The sequence below is a fragment of the Tachypleus tridentatus genome, chromosome 4 (assembly GCF_004210375.1).
Source record: "Tachypleus tridentatus isolate NWPU-2018 chromosome 4, ASM421037v1, whole genome shotgun sequence".
In the NCBI taxonomy this organism is placed as follows: domain Eukaryota; kingdom Metazoa; phylum Arthropoda; class Merostomata; order Xiphosura; family Limulidae; genus Tachypleus; species Tachypleus tridentatus.
This window is the reverse complement of record NC_134828.1, coordinates 88732642-88756765: the sequence shown is the minus strand read 5'-3', so window position 1 is coordinate 88756765 and position 24124 is coordinate 88732642. Positions and strand designations below refer to the sequence as shown.

The 24124-nt window shown below is 34.1% G+C and overlaps 1 protein-coding gene across 1 annotated transcript in view; it reads left to right on the top strand.

Annotated features, from left to right (window-relative positions):
• The first annotated feature begins 12886 nt into the window (after nucleotides 1-12886).
• LOC143249654 (uncharacterized) overlaps nucleotides 12887-24124 on the top strand; it is an 84997-nt gene continuing 73759 nt past the window's right edge. Inside the window, exon 1 of the mRNA XM_076499907.1 lies at nucleotides 12887-13246. The gene's annotated coding sequence lies outside the window, so the exon portion shown is untranslated. The remainder of the gene's footprint in view (nucleotides 13247-24124) is intronic.

The window sequence follows — 24124 nt, the reverse complement described above, 5'->3', positions numbered from 1 at the left end:
AAAGTTCGTGTATATTATATTTGCAGTGTAAGACTAGAGGGAAGATAGCTAGTCATCACCACCCACCGCCAACTCTTGGGCTACTTATTGATGAACTTGTTTCTATCTCGTTTATTGCTTTGCTTTAAAAAAAAAAGTGATATTTTGGAATTGATCTATGTCGAATGAGATTCGTCACCACTATATTTATATCCAGTTTGTTTATTTTTTGCATGCATGTAGGTCCTGTATTCTGAAGATTTCCAAATCTTCTAATGTTGCATGCCTCATGAAGTTTATCAGTCTGAGTAATGTCTTCAAGAACTATAATTATTACTTACCTCAAACTTTATCAGAGTTTATCAATTCCATCAGTTGGTACATATTGTATTAGGCATGTGCGTAATACAAACTGTACTGGAAGGAGTAATCGTGAGGGTTCTACGTTTATGGGCCGGGCATATCTACGTGGTTAAGGCGTTGGACTCTTAAGCTGAGGGTTGTGGGTTTGAATCCCCGTAACACCAAACATGCTCGCCCGTTCAGCTGTGGGTGCGTTATAATGTTACAATCAATCCCACTATTCCCAGAATAGCCCAAGAGTTGGCGGAGAGTAGTGATGACTAGCTGCATTCCTTCTAGTCTCACACTGCTAAATTAGGGATGGCTAGAATACTCTTTTAAGGTAGCCAACTGCTTCGTCATCTAATTAGTGATGCGCATGAATAGATTAACGAGATTCCCACTGTCCCTATCGAGTATCTAGCGTAATCACTCCCATGGGAACAGGCTGGAAGAAATCAGGTAGTACCTTACTTTCATTTTTCATTTATTTATTTTATTTTTCATCTTTTTATGCTTATCTTTATCTTATTTCTATTCTAACTTGGGAGAGCAGTGACTTTCTCATAACTCTTTGCAAACAGTGAAGAGTGATTTAGATGTGGGACGTTGTGGGCTTGAACACCCATATCTTGCCCTCCTAATTTCTAATTTTCTTATGTGAAACTAGTTAATTGGAGTTCAAGACTGACAGACGGTGTATGCCCACCGCAATGTGGGTTCTTCTTTCCCAGTCACCTCCAAAACGTAGGATAGATTTTATAATCCCACGCTGTAGCTTGTACCCTACGTTCCTTTTTAAAAATATGGAGCGTATTTTGTTTCATGTTAATGTGTTTTGTTTATAGCTTAAAAATTTGTGGTTATTATATGTGTGTGTGTGTGTGGAAAGCATGATAGTACTTGCAACGTGAGCTAGGAATGTTAGAGATTTATTCTAACAATATCATTGTCGTGTTATTAATTCCAAGAATATGATGAATAATCTGCACAAAGATGGTGTTTTATAACAATCAATAATTGGACAAGTAACACTTAAAAACTATTTTTATTAGTAGTATTTCTAGGTCTAAAATCTCACTTCGTAACATTATCTTCACACTTCTAACGACTTCTTAAGTTTTCCAATGCACAAGCCACAACAACAAACAAATCTTTAATAGGTTTTTACTTCGTGAACACTTTTAAGGATTTCACTGGTGTATAATTAGAAAATAACCTTTCGAATACCTATAGCACTGTTACATTCACTGACAAGTAATTGCTTCTGTTGTATAGAGTCTAAAGTCGTCTTTTCTTTTTGTTGATAAAATAGGGAGTGTCACTTATATGTTTGAATAATCAAAAACTTTAAATTCATTTAGCAAACGCTTTGTCTATCTATTTACTATACTTAAGAAACGTGAGCAATATAATCTAGATTATATTTGTTTCGTGACTTAGAAGAAAATGCAAAATAACCAGTTTAGAATTTTTATTTCAGGTTTTCATTTATTTAAATATAAGTACTGGGCAAGTAAATAGAATTACCAGTTTTTAGACCATTAAATGAATAGGTTCATATGGGATGAAAGTAAAATCATAATAGTGGTCCAAGATACGCGTGTTATGCCTTAGTATTAGTGCCAAATAATAGTCTGTTGTTGCTAGCGAAATAGGTTCTATTCGGTGGTAAGTGGCACGTGTATTTAAGTGCAAAATCACGAGGTCAGTGGGTCAGTTAAAGACCAGAGTTCACACTTCCTAGCTCTTAAAGGAGTTATCTTAATATATATTTGAACAAAAACAGACAACTGGTTATACGTGGATGATTTTAGCAAGAATGGATGATCCCAGTTTTAACTGTAAGTCAGCTAATCTATGGTCTTTCTTGTTTTTTCAAGTTTGTCGTTTTAAATAACTTTTATAGTTACAATTCAGGTTTTGAATAAGCTTGTCCAACCAATATGAATTTGTAAATAGTTTTTTCTCTATATCTATACATATATACGTGTGTGAAGGTTAAATTCTGCTCTTTGACATACATTTTCAGACTAGCTTTAAGATAACAGCAATCTGCATAATACATGATTTCAACCAAGATTAAAACTGGTTTAAGTTCGAAACTTCAAAGCAGCCAGGGTTAACTGAACAAACGGACAGTTTTTTGGTGTGCTTTTTCTTTCATCTCGAATCAGTAAATAGGTCAATTACATATCATTCCATAAATAAATTTTATACACATGGAGCAAATAAAATGTTAAAACTAACGATTAATTTTAACAAGTTTCCACTTTGTTTAACAACATTGTAATGAGTTTCTAAATGATGTTAGAACATATTTTAAATCCATCAGTAAATTCTCTTTCTGACAGATTCTGGGAATCAACATTCCTATATCTCATTCTTAAACTATAAATAAACCAAACTGTTCATTAGTTATCATCACAATGTTCCAGATTTAGTAGTGTTAATAACGAAAGGCTTTCACCTACATCTTCTAATGCACTAGTTTGTTTAAAGAAAGCACTTTAAAACTAAGAAAGATAGGCATCTGATGGTACGCTCGAAATGTTCTTTCAAGTATTCTTACAGTAACACACCATGTTTAAAGGCTTCTTTTACTGTCAGGTAATCACTTTATCGTAAAAGCAGTACTTGGAAAAAAAATTGGTCAGCGTTATCAGATGAAAATACTAAATTGCCCAAAAAATATTTAATGTATATTGTATTTTTGCACCTCGGTTAATTCGTGCATAATTACGGAAATGAAACTGCACAATAGTGTATAAATCCTCTTTTATTCCGCTGGATAATAACAACAAAAAATTCAAGTTTAAGAATGACTGCTACTATAATCGAGAAAAAAACAACTGATTATTATTTTTTTATTTTTAATTCAGCTAATTGTCGGTGAAAGTTTTATAAATGGTAGAACATATTAAATGTTTTAACAGAACATTGGTTTGTCTTCTTCATGTGTGGTTGGTACTAAGCTGTACAAGACTTATATATTGCTACAAAGACAAAACACCTAAAACTTGCTTATAAGTCATCTCTTGAAGATTGAAACAGATTAGAGTATGCCACCTGGTTTAGATTAACCAACGTTCCAGAAAGAAAAACGGTCAATCAAAACAAGGAACTTAAAGGAAACCAGAAAGAAGAGATGAAAGTTATCCAACCTGGTAATATTCCTCATTCAGCTTCAAATATCTAAAGTAAATCATTAAGAAATAATCAGGTTTCTGCGTTAAATTTAGGCTTAAACTTTGTGCCCAAACCCAGAAATTACCTATTGAACAAACTGTGGCTACCACAAAATCTAATATGATCTCTTTCAACTTGAATCTCAAAAAACTGAAAACATCAGAATTAATGTACACTATATACTTACGACAAATAAGGATAAAACAACTAAAACCTGATCTTAAATAAATGAAGCCAACGCCCTAAAGTAATTTAAATCTAACAACAATATATATATAACAAGAGTTAACAAAGGTGGTTGCACTGTAGTCGAAGTAAAATCGCCTTATAAAGCAGGTGTCAACGCCTTATTAAATGACAACTCTTACACTGTACTCAAAGATGATCCTAACAACAAAGTTCCTTGAAACTTTAAATAAGAGGGAATTCTCAACAGCCTCGACACTTTTAGACAGGATTGTAATAAATTAATATATCGGAAACTTTTTTCTCCGTTTTTATTAGTATATATTCTTGCGCGCTGGCAATACGAAGCGTAGGGCGCGCGTACACCCGATTCAAATTTATTACTCATCAGAAAATCTACCTTCAAACTAAAATTATTTTGGGTTAGAATTAGAGTAAATTAATCTATGAGACCTTAAGCGTGGTCATATACACTCTAAAGAGTTTGGTTTTCTGAGTCCAGAAAATTAATTAGATCTTAAATCAGTCAAGAGATGTTGGAGCCAAACGTTTGTACTTGAAAAACAACAGCAACCTTAGAGCCATTCTATGAGCTGCTATACCGTGGCTAAAATCTAGTTAAAAGCTGCCCTATCCTTACTGTTAGAAAAAAATATCTTATCGCCCCGTTTTCATGTCCTTCCTAAAAATCACAAAGGCAATATTCCTTGTAGATTTATAGCATTTAGAATAACCTCACCTTTATAAAACGTTGCTCAATTCTTAATTAAGAAATTAGACCCCTACTGGAAACCAATTCCTGTTCTCTCCAAAAATCTAGATTTTGTCCATAGAATCCAAAACTTCAAACTAAACTGAGAAGATATATTAGTATATTTCGACATGAGAATTTTATTTATTTCAATACCTCTAGAACAAGCTTTACATCGTCTGAAAGAAAAACTGGAAGAAAATTCTGTAAAAACCTTATCACAGCTTAAACAACGCTTGCTTTATGTATGAAGGCCAGCTTTACAAACAAAACAATGGATTAACAATGGAACACCTTTACCATCTTCATAGTGACCTCTAGGCATCCAGTCTGAAAGAAGATTATTTTGGAAACAAATTCATACACATACATCAAGAAGCTAGAAATCTACTTAAGATACATAGACAATATATTTAGTATATGGCGACACGAAAAGATACTCATTTTCGTTTGATTATTGGTTAAAATGTCATACTTCTCACACGCAGAATAGAATCAAACAGTTGTATCCCATTCCAAGATGTGAGTGTATAAAGAGAATATAATAAAGTTATCACCATTATATACAGAAAACCCCATTCCGCCACACAAAATTTAATCGCCATCTGTCTCAGAAAATATCCTCCTATTTCACCTAGGTAAATCGTACTATACAACTCTGTTGAATTGAGCTACGTAAATAATATAGCAATATCTAGTGGTTTCAAACCTTGGGTTACTTAGTGCTGATAATACCTGGAGGAAACATAAGAATGTCTGTCGAAATATGTAGTATGTTTCACCAGCAGTAAAACTGTTCATTATTGTTATAATCTGCGTGCCTATTATTATAATGGTCCGGCATGGCCAGGTGGTTAAGGCGAAAGACTCGTGATCTGAGGGGTGAGGGTTCGAATCCCCGTCACACCAAACACGCTCACCCTTTCAGCCGTGGGAGCGTTATAAAGTTACGGTCAATCCCACTATTCGTTGGTGAAAGAGTAACCCAACAGTTGGCGGTAGATGGTATTGACTAACTGCCTTCCCTCTAGTTTTACACTGCTAAATTAGAGACTGCTAACGCAGATAGTCCTCGTGTAATTTTGCGCAAAATTAAAAAAACGAAACAATTATTATAATATTATATTATTATCATATAACATGATATTAATTACTCTGGTGTCTGAACATCTAGGGTGCAGCAAATAAACTGCGATGTAATCAGCACCCTGTATAAACTCTTATTGCTGTGTAACTTTATGTGTTTTAATTTAAATTTTATCGTGAGTGTAAAATGTTACACATTTAGAATAATCGCCAGCATGTTTCTTTTTTAATATTTGGTTCCTATTTGTTATTTTGAATGATTGTGGCAATCATTGTGTAATATACAATAAACTAATTATTAATATCACCTATTTATGGTTACAGAGTAATTTTTTTTTTTTCAGTTAGAGGGTACGACAATGTTGTCACATAGTTTAGTGTCCCCCTCTACTTCTTTACGACCTTAATCCCAAATAGTTTGTGGTCGGCTGACATTGTTCTCGGTCAAGAATTTTTACACCCAGGTAGTTGACCTAGTTACAGCCATATAGGATTTGATGAAGGTTCTAACTCACGACCCTCAATCGAGCACCCTCATCACCAAGCCATTCCATGTTTATATAGTTTATTAAGACCACATGATCTAATTTTTAAAATATTAGGCTCTATATATTGAAATTAATGAAACTCAGTGAAGGACAATTTTTATTTGAAGGTAAATGTTTAATCATTTTTATTACTTTCATGTAATGTAGTTTGATGTTACGAATACAACTTGGTCAAATCTTTTCAAATTTGTTCCACTATAACTGTGGTTAAAAGCGTCATATCTGTGAGAAAGCGCAAAACGAAGCACGTTCTATTGAATTTAAAATATAGTTTCACCCAATTTAGTTAACTGGGTATATAAGCATTATGTTACAATCATCGTACCCGTCGAATGAACCTGGTGGCCCCCCGCTAATCAAGTCGTATGTATACAGATTTACAATGCTAAAATCAGGGGTTCGAATCTCCTCGGTGGGCACAGCAGATAGCCCGATGTGGCTTTACTAGAAGAAAACACACACAAACACACATGACCCTGGTGAAGATTCATAAAAGCGTTTTAAGAAAACAGTTGTTTGACCAACTAGTGTTTAATTTAAAAAGCTTACTAAACCACAAGAAATAAAATGTATCCTCTTTCGTAAGACTCGAACTGGCTAAGGTTCTCCCTACCCAATCAAATTCATATCCAGAAATTTCTAGCTTATCACAACAAATTATTTATGTAAAAAGTAAAGTTTTAAGTCACTGGGAATTAGTGCCTCATTAAAGGCGTTTTTCCCATCACTAACATCTAGATTCAGATGTACTTTTTAATCATAACCAATGAAATAACAGGTAAACAATTGTTTATTCTTTAAGGCCCAATAAGCTACAGCTTTACTATAGCAAGAAAACGGACAGGACGCAAACCTCAAAGTTAAAGTACAATAAATAAATAAACACTTATGTTACATTTACATAAAATTTATGAAAAATTACACTTTAACAACTTAATTTACTACAATTGCTGTTAAGCAATTTGCTAATATAAACATGTCTCACCTGCTACTATGTTTGTTGTATGTCAGCTGGTCTGAAAAGCTCTGGTACTGGGCAAAATATCTTGTCGGCAATGGATATAGTAGATCTAATCAGAAACACCTTAGGTGTGAAAAAAAATGCGACCAAAAATTATTTAGCGTGCGACTTAAAGTGATAAAATCAAAATGGTAGCCAAACTGATAGCTCTACCTATAGCATTGATAAGAAGTTTACAGCAAATTTTTATTCATTAGTTATCTAGAGGACGTACTTTGTTTTAACCAACATCGGTGCCCAAAGTTGGACAAAATGTGCTACTTAACTAACTAATAAATGAATATTTGCCGTGAAATCTTTATAAATGATTTAAGTATAACTATTGGTTTGGCCGCCAATTTTGATTTCATTCGCTTAAGTCGCACGCTCAGTTCTTTACTGGCTGCATCTTTTCTCACACCTAAGGTGTTTTTGATTAGAACCATGACTGTTTTGTCGATATAAAACCGCAAACCACACTAAATAAGAAAGTGACACACGACAGTAATCAACATAAGTTTTAGGATAGCAACAATATTATTCGGATAGAACCAGGTATAGCAAATACAGTGTTGTTGAAAGACTTGTAATTATACCCTTCTTTACTTTAACTGAAAAGTTCGTGTTAATAAATACACTAGTATTTTTATGGTTCGAGCCCCCTCTAGATTGTTCTTGTTTACTTTTTATGAATTTCGCAAAAAGCTACACGAGTGTTACCTGCGCTAGCCGTCCCTAATTTAGCACCGTAAGACTAGGTGGAAGTCATCTAGTCATCACTACCCACCGCCAACTCTTGGGTTACTCGTTTATCAACAAATAGTAGGAATGACCGTCAGATTATAACACCTCCATGGCTGAACGTGAGAGCATGTTTGCTGTGACGGAGACTCAAACCTGCGATACTTAGATTAGGAGTTGAGCACCTTAACCACCTTGTTATGCCCCACCCCCTGTAGAAAAGATAGCATCTATATATATCTTCTAGAAATAATATAATTTTTATCTTAATCTAAGGAACATCTCAACAAACATTAGTTTTAACTAGTTCTTCTAACTTCTAGAGAATCGAACTATGTATAATAAAGTGAAGAATTGTACTAACGGTGCTGACTGTTTCATCACTTGTACTGAACCACTTTTTATGTACTTTAAGAACTCGATAACCACAGGTAAGAAGATGACCTACCTACTATGTATAAGACATACACACAACTCTCACATGAATCTTATAAAAAACTGAACTTAATAGGAGTATCTACTATAGAACAATGTGCCGTTTTATTACAATACTACCGTGCTTGTTTATAATGTCTAAATGGTAGTACTTTGTACATACGTATATGAAAACAATGAAACGTGCAGAGTAGCTGATTATTTACGAATTTCAATGTTACTTGTTGCCCTTTTCTAAGTAATAAACATTTCTGTTTCGTGTCTGAAGTCTGACTGTTTGTTCTTTTGCGCAAAGCTTAACAAGGACACTCAGATTAGTCGTCCCTATCTTTGAACTGATGGACTAGAGCAGGGGTTCTTAACCAGGGTGCCCGCACCCCTAAGGGGTGCGAAGATGATTCCCAAGGGGTGCGAGAATGCCCATGAATAATTAAAGCAAATCTATATTTTTACATAAGAGTATGCTTTATATTTCTCCAGGGGGTGCGAGAAATGATTACTGATTTGAAAGGGGTGCAAACATTGAAAAAGGTTAAGAACCACTGGACTAGAGGGAAGGAAACACCGAAAGTGATAACATGTTGCACGTTAGTTATTATTATGATGTGAATAATAAATAATCCTAAAATTTAATAATAAAAATGACCTAAAACATCTTCAGGTCTTCATTATGTCAGAATCTCACTGGTAAATATGTTGTTTTTGTTGTTCTTAGTAAGGAACAAGTTTTAAAATTTGTGTAGGTTTAACAATTTTTAGCCACCCCAGTGGCTCAGTGGTATGTCTGCGGACTTACAACGCTAAAATCCGGGTTTTGATACCCGTGGTGGGCAGAGCACAGATAGCCCATTGTGTAGCTTTGTGCTTAATTCGAAACAACAACAACAACCTTTTTGTTATGTCAGGATTCCTCTCAACTCACCGAAAGTGTTTGTTAGTTATACACTTTATGTATCAAAACCCGATTTTTAGTGTTACCAGCTGTCAGACTTACCGCTGAACCACCTGGGGGTGAATGTAAAGTGAGGTGAAATCTCTTAAAGAAAATAATACATAAAATTTCAGCTGAAATAAAACAGATTTCATGAACTATATAACTTGACACAAATGGCGAAACTAAAAGGTATTTCAGTATAAAAAATAACTTGATTAAACCTGAATCCCATAATTATGGCTGTTTTTATTTACAAATTATTAAGTACCGGACTTTAGTATGAAAACAAGTAATTAAATATTAATTTTATCACACAAGAAATTTTGCTCTCAAAATATAGGCTTAGTTTGAACAACTAACATAATAAATCAATGAGCTGCAATTCCATTTCACGAAACTTCAGAGATCTGAGAACCAATAAAGTGATAAGTTTCGAATTCTCTACACAGTAAATTATCTAAAAACTTAAATGATAACGAAGGGTCGGTTAGTTTTGAATTTCGCACGAAGCTACGCGAGGGCTATCTGCGCTAGCCGTCTTTAACTTAACAGCGTAAGACTAGTGGGAGGGGAACAAGTCATTACCACCAACCACCAACACTTGGGCTACCTTTTACCAACGAATAGTGGGATTGACCGTCACATTATAACTTGTCCCCCCGACTGAAAGGGCGAACATGTTTGGTGTGATGAAGATTCGAACCCGCGACCCTCAGATTACGAGTCGAACGCCTTAACCTACCTGGCCATGCCGGGCCGATAACGAAGAGAATACATTCTTCTCCTATGAATAGGTTTACTGTCTATTAACTTGGAAATACTACACAAATATTTACAAAGTAAAACGTCTACAACAAATAACTACGAAAACATCAACTCTTTCACTACAACTGTAGTGTTTATTTTCTGCGCAGAATTTTATTGTTCTAATGCTGCGATTTTCATTACATGTTGTTTCGAAACCACCTAAACAGGTTGTGTATAATTTCATGGTAGAATACCTTTTTTCGTGACATTATGTTCATCTTTCAATGCCAATTAAAAAGAGCTGGCGTGACATTTTTATGCCTATTGCATAAACTTATTCATTTTGATATACGTGTACGCAAGCGTTCACTTTACAAGCGCCCAGTTTTCAAAACATGTTTGAACTAAAGCTGAGGATGTTCGCTGGTTTAGTTATTCTGGACTGATAGGTATCGAACCCTGTTGTTTAAGTGAAAGCATAGCCGATCTTTTTTGTCCCCTTTATGTCTCTCATGGCTAGACAATGAATGTCAGACAGCCCCAGACCAGCACACGCGCATAGTGGAATGGTCAAAGAAATACAAAAAAACAACAACAAAAAAACACCAAAAACATATAGTGCTATCTCTGATCAAGCTGTCGCTAAAGATTTATTTTCCTTCAACTAGATTTGTCGAGTGTAGCATAGTGGTTAGCAAGCATGTTGTGTTGCAAATCGAAGGGTCTGTATTCATGACGTCATGAGGCTGAACAAACTCTGCACTTTCGGCTGTGGATTCTTTATATAAGTGGCATTCTATTCCATCATCCTGTTCGAATAACCTTGTGGATAAGAAAACAAGGGACACCTAAATCCTAGGGGTCTCTGACCTGGCTATTCAGCTCACGTGTGCGTCAGGTATCATTGAAGTTAAACATTCCAAAATTCCAAAACCAGTTTTTTTAAACAGAAGGGAGTGAGTTTTGTGTTTCACGTGGTACTGTAATAACTCAGGATCCTTATAACTTCTTCAAAATAATTTCTAATCTAACCTTTCTAAAAGACAACGTGTGTCACGTCACGTTTGATTTCTCAAAATAGGAGGTGTCGTAGAAGTGAAATGCTTAAAATAGTTCGATTATTGTGTGCTCATTACGTCTATAGTGACGTATTAGGGACGAGACATGTGCCCGGCAACGGTCAGTTGCAAACTATCTCTTTGTTAACTTGAATATGACCCACGAAGGTCAAAACGTTGCTTTCTGCTTTATTAGTAAAAGTTTTAATATCCATACCAGCAGTTCTGAGATACATTTTTACTTCAAGTGGGTTTCTCGTCATCACGAATTAATTCTTTAGTTGCTTAGCAACATGACATAAAAGTCAATGTTGGAACGTAATGTTACTAAAACGCTTTTCTATGTATTAGAAGTTAGTTGTTAACATAACTGATTTTTGCCAATATTTATTCTGTCAATAACGGCACGAATTCATTTCATAAATGATCATAATTCTGATTGGCTCACAAAAAATGTTACTGATGTTGACTGCCTGGACTGTACTTTTTAGTCTCTATGTTGGTCATGTTTGATTTCGCAAAATTTGAGGTATACTATAATATTTACCCCGTTTTTGCTGTGATTTCTTTTTTTGATGAGTTATCGACTAGTACATTGTATCTGACGTACAAAACGTGTCTGATTTCAGCTAGGATCAAAGCTAGCAGGAATTAAATCCTTTATGTCTAGTGTAATAAGCTTGTTTAGATATTAAACCAAAGAAGTAAAATTATTAGATAAAACCTAGCTTTGATTTTTTTTCTCATAATCTCTCTTATTGCTACATGAGATACTTTTGAATAATACCTTTATATGATCTCTAATTACTATTATGCCCCCCTGTGCCATACTTTTGTAAGACTCTAATCCTTCTCTTACATAACTTATTGGTTACGACATAATAACTTCTCTAATCTTTGATGAAAAGAAAAACAACACACACATATATATATATATATATATCGATTGGAACTGAAGAAATACTTAAAACTAATGTTAGAAATTTAGCTGCATTATTTATCATACAAAGAACTTTTATATTATTAACGTTCTAGTGGTTATATTGTCTGAAAACAGAGAAGAACAGAGGTATATTCTGTTTATTTGGAGTTGCTACTGTAAGTGTAAAGATATGTACTGTTTATTTATAATTGTTACAGTTAGTGTAAGAATATGTACTGTTTATTTAGAATTGCTACTGTAAGTTTGAGAACATGTACTGTTTATTTATAATTGTTACAGTTAGTGTAAGAATATGTACTGTTTATTTAGAATTGCTACTGTAAGTTTGAGAACATGTACTGCTTATTTATAATTGTTACAGTTAGTGTAAGAATATGTACTGTTTATTTAGAATTGCTACTGTAAGTTTGAGAATATGTAATTTATTTATAATTGTTACAGTTAGTGTCGACAAGCTTCATTCGTCTGTTGAAGCTTGTTTGTAGAGGTTTCTATTTTCTCTCGCGGTTTTTGACTAGGCTCGCCTTCGAAAACTCGAGACAGATGGCGAGTGAATGAATGTTTATATTTTCAGATTATTTAATTGTATTTATCTATTCTATTAATTAGTGCTGTTGCTTTTAACGTTCAAAGGTCGGCGAATATTCATATTATTGTCTAGTTTCTAATTCAAACAAGGAGCATCTTTATAGACAGCTTTTACTTTTAATGCCTACAGCAGAAGATCTGCGGGGTCAGGTGTGGCCGTGGGCCGTTGCAACCACGGAACTAAACCAGGAAGCGAGTCGCAAACGAGGAAGAATGCGCCCAGAGCGAAGACAGGTGAAGATTGATCGTTTGATCGCAAATACCATAGTTTAACCTGCTTCGCTCCAGGCCTGGAACCACTGAAGAATGGGGGAGGGAAATTAAACCGCCCTATTCTTGTTCCAACCAGGTTCGACAACAAAATGGAGAAAACGTTCAGTCTGTGAGTGAAGGTGCAGGTGAACGTGTGTATACATGTATATATATATATATACGTGCTACCTACACACTGGGACTTCTTAAATAAGGAAGGATAGGTTATTCGTGATAGGTTACTGTTTAATTTGTCTATAATTCTCTGATACGCTTAGCTTGATACAAGTTCTTCATTTATAAAGGTTCAATTTGCGCAAAATTAAATGGGTCTTCGTAACTGCTTATACGAACTTTTTTGAACAAATATGAAGTATTCTATCTAACAGTGAAGACAGGCCATTAGTTCAAACACTACAAACATCAGGAAAACAGCCAACCACTGCTACTCACCAGTACCATTCCAGGTAAGGTTCAGGTTCTTAAAATAACAGTTACACGGCAGAAGTTTCAGTGTAATCGATTATTGTTGAAAAAATATGTACGTGGTTCGATACTGTTAATGCAAATCGTGGATCACAAAAGGAGTTCTTTAGGAGGTATCACCATGTTCTTACTGCAATGTATTTGCTTGAAGAAATGTAATTTAAACAAATGTCGCAATAAGAATATAAAACAGAAATTAGACTTTCATAATTTTGTTTAGCTTTAGATATCCTATGTAATGTCACTTGAAATATACTCAATTCACTATGCATAAGGTTACTTAAGTGATACATTATTTGTCATCGCTCAGCGCTTCAAACTCTTAACTTCAACCTACGAATAATACTCATGTTTTGAACTTTGCAGAAATTGTAATGGCTATTTTACAGTAGTAACAAAGGAAGTTGTTTTGCACACTAGTAACATACTTTTATATAAAGTTGTTTTACATAATGCTAGACAATGTGTAGTAAAAGATAAGATAAGAATAAATTAAACTTATATTATAGTAGATTGAAGCGAGGCTCACATTTTAAGCGCATGAAGTACTTATAAGGCTAGGTGTAGAAAGCAAGACCCAGGTAGAAGTTAGGCTTAGCTTTACGCTAATGTGCTGCTCATATCCACTAATGCTCGTTTGTTGCACAAGACAAATTGTTTCTTCTGAGAGAGCAAAGAGAACCATAAAAGCGACAAGCTTTCACATTGGAATGTGTAACTTCAGTGATACAATCACACAGACCTTCACAACTTATTTTTCGAATTGATGGTTATCCACTGTTACGTTTTTCTGCACCATTGCCCCAAAACAAAAACCCACTAAGCATGTTATCACTGTTACAGTCTAAATGGTTATCCTTTCACCTGTTCACCATGACTTAACAAAACAAAGCTTGTCGCAATTATTTTTCTAGGAAACTGGAAGCTTTTATATCGCTTTCAGTATGTACTCGTAAGAGGAGTTCTGGGTTTCCTTAAATGTAAATTAACTTATAATTCTATTATTCATCAGTATATACCATCACAATGACATCTTATCCGTATCTCTTTGTAGCGTACGTTTTACTGTTTTTCTCTAAAGCAATACTTACCACGATTTTTATTAGCTAGAACCTCATCAGGTAATGACATATGCAAACCCATTAGTGGTAAGCTCAATCATAAACACTGCGAGGCTAATTAAAGCCACTTATTTTGTTTAGTTTGTTAATTTCTCCAGAGGCCTAACGTTTTAAAAAGGGGAATTTCAGACTTCCAATCCGTAATTAAAACAACCAATCTTGAATAGAGAGTTATTAACAACATATGGAAATTACGTATTCTTAACAGCTTCAACGAATTCTGTATTTTTTTTTTGACTTATGAATTTTCTTATTCTCACAAAGCTAAGATATATGAACAACAACTATGTTGCACAGCTTGGATTTTTAAATTTTAATTACCTGAGTTTTATTAGTTATTCCTACATGACAAGGTAACCATAGTCTAAAAGATCTGACGTACAAATAATGGTAACAAAATACCAGCGTTGATGTTTTTTAGTATCTGGTAAAATATTCGGAACGTAGACACAGTGACAAATGAAAGCCGAAGATGAAGTGGTTTGGTTTGTTTTGGTTTTTTTTTATTTCGCGCATAGCTACACGAGGGCCATCTGTGCTAGCCGTCCCTAATTTAGCACTGTAAGACAAGAAAAAAGGCAGCTAGTCATCACCGCCCACCGCCAGCTCTTGGGCTGCTATTTAACAACGAATAGTGGGAATGGATGTCACATTATAACGCCCCACGGCTGAGAGGATGAGCATGTTTGGTGTGACGGGGATTCGAATCCGCGACCCTCGAATTAGGAGTAGAGTGCTTTAACCACGTAGCCGTGTCGGCCCCTGAAGATGAAGTCAGGACCTTTGAAAGTGAACACACCTGAACGTCAGAATGAATATTCACAAGTTGTTTATATAAAAAGTATTTCAACTCGAACAAGTAACACTATGACACATCAAGCCGCACGTGTCATTAACCTTCTTCTTTCAGCAGTTGACTATGAGGAAACCAACGTAAGATCATACCGTTTATAGACTTTCCTTTAACATCTGTTCCAACCTCACCAAGGTGTTTTCAAACTCCTTTCTTTCTAAGAGGAACAAAACCTTTAGACCTTGTGAGTCGTAAAAAAATTATAAAACAGAAGTCTCGTGTTAATTTTGCCACGTTTGCTATTACATTTTACAAACTATCCTCAAAAACTGTTTTTAAGATTTATAGGACCAGTTTAAGATCGTTACCTTTCGTATAATTGATTCTGACAAACTAAAACGAGTTTTTCAATAATAATATTATCATGCCATTATATACCAAAAAGAGAAGAGTTATAGCTAAAGTTAAATTGAAAATGAGGCAAGCCATATTCTATTGAATTATAAGAACTGTGATCTTTTGCTTGGAAGGATTGGCCAAAAGGTAAATTATAAACAACTGACAGAACTTTTATTAGCACTTATATGATACAACGTACGATGCGTGATTTCCATAGTAATAGACTTATAAAATATCTATACGACAACATCGAAATGTTTCAGCTGAGTATATAAAGTATGTTTGACGGTATTTGTCGTGGAGCTAACAGTCGTCTCTTCAGATTAGCCATCATTGAGCTGGTAACAAGCCACAAGTGTATTTGGCATGAGGGTGCGTCAGAGTCGATCTGCCTACCTCACTGATTATTTACAATGACTTATAGATGTAGCTCTACGTGTTTTTCTTCTTCTTTTAAACAAGTCTGTATGATTGGTGGATTACGTAAGCGAAGAGAGCAGAAAAGGTTGTGTATAGTAACGTTTACAGGTCAAATAAACGAAAACAAACCAGAACGTGGTTAGTCATTTAACAGGAAAATGCGTGACAAAAGAAACCAGATCGAAACTAAGAAAAAAATGTAAACAAAAATGTATATTTTGATTTGTATGAAGAAGTTCATTCTTCTAAGTTAAATGTTTTTTTTGTTTTTCAGCGCTAAATAAACTTATTAGAATGTTCGTGTCTTTCCTACAACTTTTACCAGAAACATGTTATAAAGTTCAATAGTCAAGAAAAGGATATTTATTGAACATTTAAAATGAAAATAAAGAAAACCTGTAGGGAAACATTGCTATGACATTAGTTGTGGGGTTAAAACTCGTATCTAGTGATTTTTATTCAAAACCGACATTAACACGATTCACTTTGAGACAGTATTGTGTAAAACATTTTATGAATAGTAACAAGAAATCCATTGCGCATTACGAGAATTTATGACTACAGAATTTAAAAATGCTATTGATATACCAACGTAAGAGTAAGATGTTGACAGGGACGTAGTTGATATACATAAAGATATCCTTGTTTGTTTTCTGAGTCCATACTGCAGAGTCTCAGATCTCGTCCTAGCTAATAGGAAAGTCGGTGATTAGGCTGAAAACTTTGAAACTGTTATAACAGCAATGATTGTTATCACAGCAAGTAAGATTTGAGTTAATTGTGTTACTTGATTGAGTTCAAGTTAGAGCTGAATTACAGCTTGCTGTTCACGTTTTCTTTATCTGCATCAAGTTATAACGGGGTTGTAGGCATGATATGAACTGGTTTCGATTCCCCCACAAGCTGCGTTGTTTTTATCTAGCAAGTGTAAAAGTAATCATATATACTGATATTCAGTTATGAAACTTTATAGACGTAACTTGAATAAAGAAATAATTTATATATCCTCAAACAATAATCAATTTCCCTTATAGTGAATTATTTAATGATAATTAATATGCACTGATAGTCGCTTTTTAATATTATCCATATTCGTCAAGAAACGTTTGTTCTTCATCACCTTGAAATAATGCAGTTTAAGTGTTTCATATTTAAAAAAATAAATTTGTCAATATAAATACATTGCCTCAAAAAGTATAATAAAATTTAAAAAATTACTCGTATATATATATATATATATTTATATTGTAGCTACCTAATGCCAGAACGAAAACATAATTTATGGAAATATAGAAAATCGATTAAAGGTAAAACATAAACCACTTAGAATTTTCCAACTGTACATAACTCAAATACTAGAAAGTTATACAGATCGTATTATTTTCTGGTATTTATATTGACTGAATTAAAGTTTCCGACATTACTGAATAGTTAATTAGAGTTGAGTTTAGCATTGTAGTTGGTACACCCAGACTGTGAATCCTGTGGTAGTAACTCACATCCTGTTACTTTGGAGCACTCTAAGAGTAGCAATACAATTTCAACACTCACTATTTGATAAACAAAAGTAGTCCAAGTGTTGATGATATGTACTGTTGGCTAATGCCTTCCAGCTATAGTCAAACATTTGAAAATTAGGATAGCATAGCGCAGATTGGTCTAGAGAAATCTATAGGGTATAGTTGTCAAAATTTTAAGCATAATAAAATGTGACCCGATTTCAATTAAAATTATTCACTTTTGTAAATATATATATATATATTATGTTTTGTGAAAGATTTGTATGCGATAGAGAAAAATGGATACCATTTCCGTATCCGACGTACACGAATTACTGCAGAACATGGAAACGTTTCAAAACAATAAAAATATCGCAGGCTTATGAGCTAACTATTATTTACCTAATTCTAAACGAGCAGATCGCTTACCTCCAAGACGTCGTTTTTGCAACAGATGTTGATTATAATCTGCAGCGAAGTTAGTCATAGTTTAATTTCTTTATGGGTAAAGTGTGGAAAAAACCATAATTTACAAAAGCTCTAGGTTTGTTGGGTTTTCTTTCACTGCTTAGAGATAATGAATAAAATAATAAACGTTTGCTAAAGTTAGCGTGAAAAGCCTATTTTAAACCAGATTTCTTAATGTCATTAGTAGCTAAGTTAGAACATTGAATCTATTAAAAGTATCAGTTAATAACCATAAAACTTTAACCCTCATTAACTGAGTTTTTGGAAAGACATAGGCTTGTTGTATTTGTTTATTTTTTTGCCCTTGTTGTTGAATAAAAGTTTTAATAGAGTATGATAATTATAAAAGATCATACGAGTCTGATTAACAAACATAAATATGGAGTGAAGCGTTAAATACAAAACTTACCAATAAGTTTTGTGTTGTTTTAATACGAATGAGAAAATATGACTTTTATTGCGTCATGAAAGTGTTGTTTGTTTTATTAATTTCGCGCCAAGCTCCACGAGAGCTATTTGCGCTAGCCGTCCCTAATTTAGCAGCTAGTCACCACCACCCACCGCCAACTCTTGGACTACCCTTTTACCAACGCATAATTGGATTGACCGTAACATTATAACGCCCCCACGCTTGAAAGGGCTAGTATGTTTGATGTGACCAGGATTCGAACCCTCAGATTACGAGTGGAATGCCTTAACACACATGTCAATGCCTTCATTAGAGTGTACAGAACAGTAATTTATGTCAAGGTTTCGTGCGTTGGATTTCACACCTACTGTCCACGTGAATAATTTTAGTTACTTTGACGTTAGATGTGTGTGTGTGTGTGTTTTCTTATAGTAAAGCCACACCGAGCTATCTACTGAGTGGGCAAAGGGAGAATCGAACCCCTAATTATAGTGGTATAAACCCGTAGACTTACAACTGTACTATCGGGGGCCAACGTTAGATTGTCTTATCTAACTATAATAAACAATGTTGCTATCAAAACCTAGTTACAAACTGGAAAGTATAGACAGATTTAATTTATTTTAAGTCAAATCATGATATGTATTTCAAAAGTAGAACAAATTACACGTTTATCGTAATAAAATGTTTGTTGACAAAAGCCACCACACAGTTTTGTCAATAGTTAATATTATCACATTATAAACTAAGCGAATTAACATTCCAAAGAGAAGAGGAAAGATACACAGGAACTAATATTCAAATATTAGTTTTAGAAACGTTTTAGAAAATGTTTAAACTTTTATTAGATGGATGAAATATAGTTGAAAGTGTATTTATATAATAAATAAATAAAATATAATAAATTTTATAAAAATAATTTCTTTCAGACAATGAAGTAGCTTTAGAACAAGGACTTTTCAATGTTTTTCATTTCCTGTGTTTGTCTTTTATTCAAATTTATTCATTTACAGAAGCAAATGAATTTAAAATTGAATTTGTACCTTACATTAACACTATGTCTTTCTTGTTATATTTTAGTGCTTCGACTAGCAAGGAATAAACGTTCGCAGAGGTCACCTTACAATAGTCTAGAATCTACACGTAGAGTAATGAAAATATTTAACTTCATTCTGTGTTATCTTTTTGACGAAATTCATTACAAAAAAGGACTTATTATTTTACCACACAATATTAGAACAAATAGTTTTTCGTACTTAATAGGAAAGCTTACAAGACAAAGTCTGTTTCTTTCAAAACAAATTACGATTCTGAAAAGCAGAGGAGGTAGTTTCAAATCACCATTGAATCAATTAAGTCTATATTTTGAATTTGTAACGTCACTAACACTGGATCCATGTTAAAATATAATTTTTTAATGAACGTTATAAACTCAACTAAAGCTATATTGCACTTCATACTGCTTCTTTCGATATTAGATGCAGGAATACTTTTACAATTAATCTAATATTTCCATTCAGATTTAAAGTGAGTGATGTCATAGCAGGTCATTTTCTTTTATTAACATCATTTGAGTAAAATACAATAAGCTAGCATTTGCCACGCTCTCTTTTTTTATCAGGGATTCGATTCTCTTCGATGGGCTCAGTAGATAGCTGATGTGGCTTTGCTATCAGAAAAACAACACACACACACACTTTTTATCATAGCGCGAGCTATCGCCATCTAGTGATAACTACTGAAAAGCCTATTAACTCTGGAACTGATTAATGTAAAGTTTAAATGTTACCTGGAAAGTTGTTCTCGAGTTAGAACATCAAATCCTATGAAAGAATAAAAAAAAAAAAAAAAACACACAAAATGATAAAAGATTAAATATATATCAGAAATTAATAATATGTCAGTTAATTAAACATAGGGTGAATAAGTTTTCACAATGTACAAATTTACATCATATAAAAGTAATATAAACATTAGAATTATAAAAAAATATTTATACTAATAAATTACAGAGCTACCATTAATAAATGAGCGATGAATCTTTTTTTTTTTAAATCAGGGCTGTTTCTCCTACATACCGTTATGAACCATTGCAATACAAGCCCAGTTACAGAATAAGACTGAATCTACTGGTCATTAATTACAAAGTAAAAATCGTCAGCTGGGCCCACCTATTCTTTGTTACAAAACAATGCGAAAGCACAAGACACAAACAATGTAATAGCGGCTTTATGTTTTCATCATAGTAATATTTTAAGCATGTGGCTAACATATGATAATAATGATCTGTTTGTTTGTTTATTGTTTAGCACAACGCTGCACCATGGACCATGTGTGCTTTACCCAACGCAAAAATACAAACACACATTTTAATATTACAAGCCCTCAGACTTTGTGTTGAACCATGGTGAGGAGGGCATATCATAAGGATAAAATAAGTAATAAAGCATACAATTACGTTTGTTTGTTTGTTGAATTTCGCTCAAAGCTAATCAAGAGCTATCTGCGCTAGTTGTTTTCAGATTATGAATTGATAGACTGTAGATAAGGCAGTTAATCAATAGGCCTCACCTCCAATCCATGGGCTATTCCATACTAAAAAGTGTGATTGAACGTCACATTAGAGCGCTCTTAAGGCTAAAAGCGGACGAACATGTTTAGTAGCTAGTTTCGATCCTCTGACCTGCAAATTTGGAGATGAGCACTTTAACCACCAGATCACACCAACATCAATATTCTATTTTATTCAGAAAAATTTATGCAAAATTCCTAAGTAGACACGTAAATGAAAAAAAGAATAAATTTTATAAGAGTGGTACAAAAACTATATTTACTGTTTTTGCACGAGAGATTAATTTGGTTTTGTTTGTTTTGAATTTCGCGCAAAGCAACACGAGGGCTATCTGCGGTAGCCGTCCCTAATTTAGCAGTGTTAAACAAGAGGAAAAGCAGCTAGTCATCACCACTTACCGCCAACTCTTGGGCTACTTTTTTTACCAATGTATAGTGGAATTGACAGTCACAAATTTAACGCCCCCACGGCTGAAAAGGCAAACATGTTTGGTGTGACGGGGATTTGAACTCTCGATTCTTGGATTAAAAGTCGAGGGCCTTAACCACGTGGCCATGCCACGTCCAAATGTTTGAAAATTACAGTATTGTTCTAAGATTAATGAAAAAAACTATCCAAATATTTACTCTTTGTCAAACCAAAGAGCGTATTACTATGGGTAAGTATGACAAAAATGGGTTAAATATAACTTGTCAATAATATGTAAATACTTTGTCTTAAATGTTTACATTTAGGTACGTCATTTTTTATTGCACAACCGGTTTATAACACGTTGCAACGATTTTCACGGTTGATACTTTATAGGAATGCAAGGTTGATTGTTGTCCTCACGTTTATCCAGTTAATTGAAGCATGGTTATGTTTCATCCAATGTAACATCTACTTAGTTGTTTGCAGAACGGCTAATAAAAAGCAATGAGCTTGAATAAATAAGTTTAGAAAACAAAATGCTAAAGCAACAGACATCGACCCCCCCCCAAAAAAAAAAGATTTTGTCACGACTTTATCAAGCATGGCTGGTGATTTCTACCTGACTTTCGTTAAAATAGCTTCTCTTAACAAATATATCGTTCACGATAAGGCCAGTCAGTAATGAACATTTAGTTAATGTTTTGTTTTTGTCACTAATACAAGTAATAAATAAAATTTTGTAAACATTAAGTACCGTGTAGAGATAACAATGCCAAAGAATACAGAAACAATGTAACGGGGAATACACAGAACCAAGCAAAAATCACTACATAATGAGCCAAATCTTTCCAACATTAACTTATATCTACAATTAAATGTTGAATTCCTGTAAGCTGCACGAATTCAGGTTTGAATAAAAGCATTTCAACTGACAAGTGCTATACAGTCTAAGAGTGATGAATAACCATACCTCGATTTTGTACTTTTTTGGCATTCTTATCTCTACATCATACTTATGTTTTGTAAAAAAAAAAAAAAAAAAAAAAATTGTATTACTTGTTCCCATCCCCCTTTTTAAACAATTTAATTAAGGCAGATCGCTAAGTGAATTTTTGTTTTATTTTTTATAATTCAATGGTAATATATATTGTTAATATCATATCAGTTTCACCAGTTTCTCTAATATCGGATTACCCTGGGATAGGAGAGGCACTGAAGTTGAGATGGTTCGTCCAATACCAGACAAGTACCCTGGAGCTCTAGGCTAACGTTAAAGAGATACTTGCAAAGCCCAGCATTCCAGCTCCACCCCAACTCATTGCATGTGCATACAATCCATTCCATCTCATGCTAGGCCTATGGCTATTAATAGGGAGAACGTTATACAGATTCCAGGCCATGAAACAGGATACCACGCGTACATACATAGCTGCCCCTAAGAATTTGAAGAAACGTAGACCTCTGTATGTCAATAAACAATACACGGATCTGTCACTTGCATAACTACTTAATCTCCTTGATACTTTGAATACTAATTTAGATTGTTATTTCTTTATTTTTACTGAAACTGTTTTAACAGATATAATGTTTGTCCACTGAAAAGTCACAAACAGTCGTTATATAAGAACAAATTGTGTTGTCATCTAGCAACCGTAACTGAAATTGTTATTTATGAAACATGAAAATAATATATACTTATAAAGTTAATTCACCACTAAGTATTAGTTTTCTTTTTACTACTTTCACACAAAAACACGTTTGGTAGAAGAACAGAATTATATTACTGTTATACAAGCCGTGAAATACTCGATTGGAGCAATTTGGTGCTCAAATAAGGCTTTGACTCAACTTAAGCAGCTATTTCTAAGAATTACAGAGAAGCAAACTGAATGTAGCGGCCATTAATTGTCGGCTTCTCCTGCGTACTAAACACTACCGTACTTAGTACTACAGATAAGGTCAATAAAGGACACAAAATAGGACAGTTACAGTGAAGTACAGCTGGCTTGGTAGAACCAATTAGACTAACTTATTTATAGGTCACTTCGTTGTATATATACATTTGCATTCTGACGTCAGTAACTTCCCAAGTGGCAAGGCGGTACATCTGCGAAATTACAATGCTAGAAACCGGCTTTCTGTACTTGTGGTGGGCAGAACACAGATAGCACTTGTGTATGTAGCTTTGTACAGATTTTTAAAGTTTTTTTTAATTCCGCGCAAGGCTACTCGAGGGCTATCTGCGCTAGCCGTCCCTAATTTAGCAGTGTAAGACTAGAGGGAAGGCAGCTAGTCATCACCACACACCGTCAACATGTTTGATGTGAGGGGAATTCGAAGCACAGATAGCTTTGTGCTTAATAAGAAACAACAGTCAATTGTATTCATTCAGAATTATAATTAGTGCGTTAGAACAATGTGTTATTTATTTATATTAACACTGTTTGTTATTATTTTCCTTAAACTGGTCATTATCTCTTAGAACCAACAAGTTAGTCACCTCGATTTCTGAGTGGATTAAGCGACCACAGTGTCTATGGATGGAGAAAATTGCATGTTAACAAGAACTTCTGAGTGAAAGTAAATAATAATTTATAATAATATGTCAACCAAACTATCAGTTATATCTAGAGTCGATGAGGCAGAACTTTCATAGCCCTTTCTTATTGGACTATGGGTTCAAGCAAGGTTAATGTGGTAGGAAACATTCAAGTACATGTTCTTACAGCTATTTTACATTCGTCGCCATAAGGTTGTTGACATATCT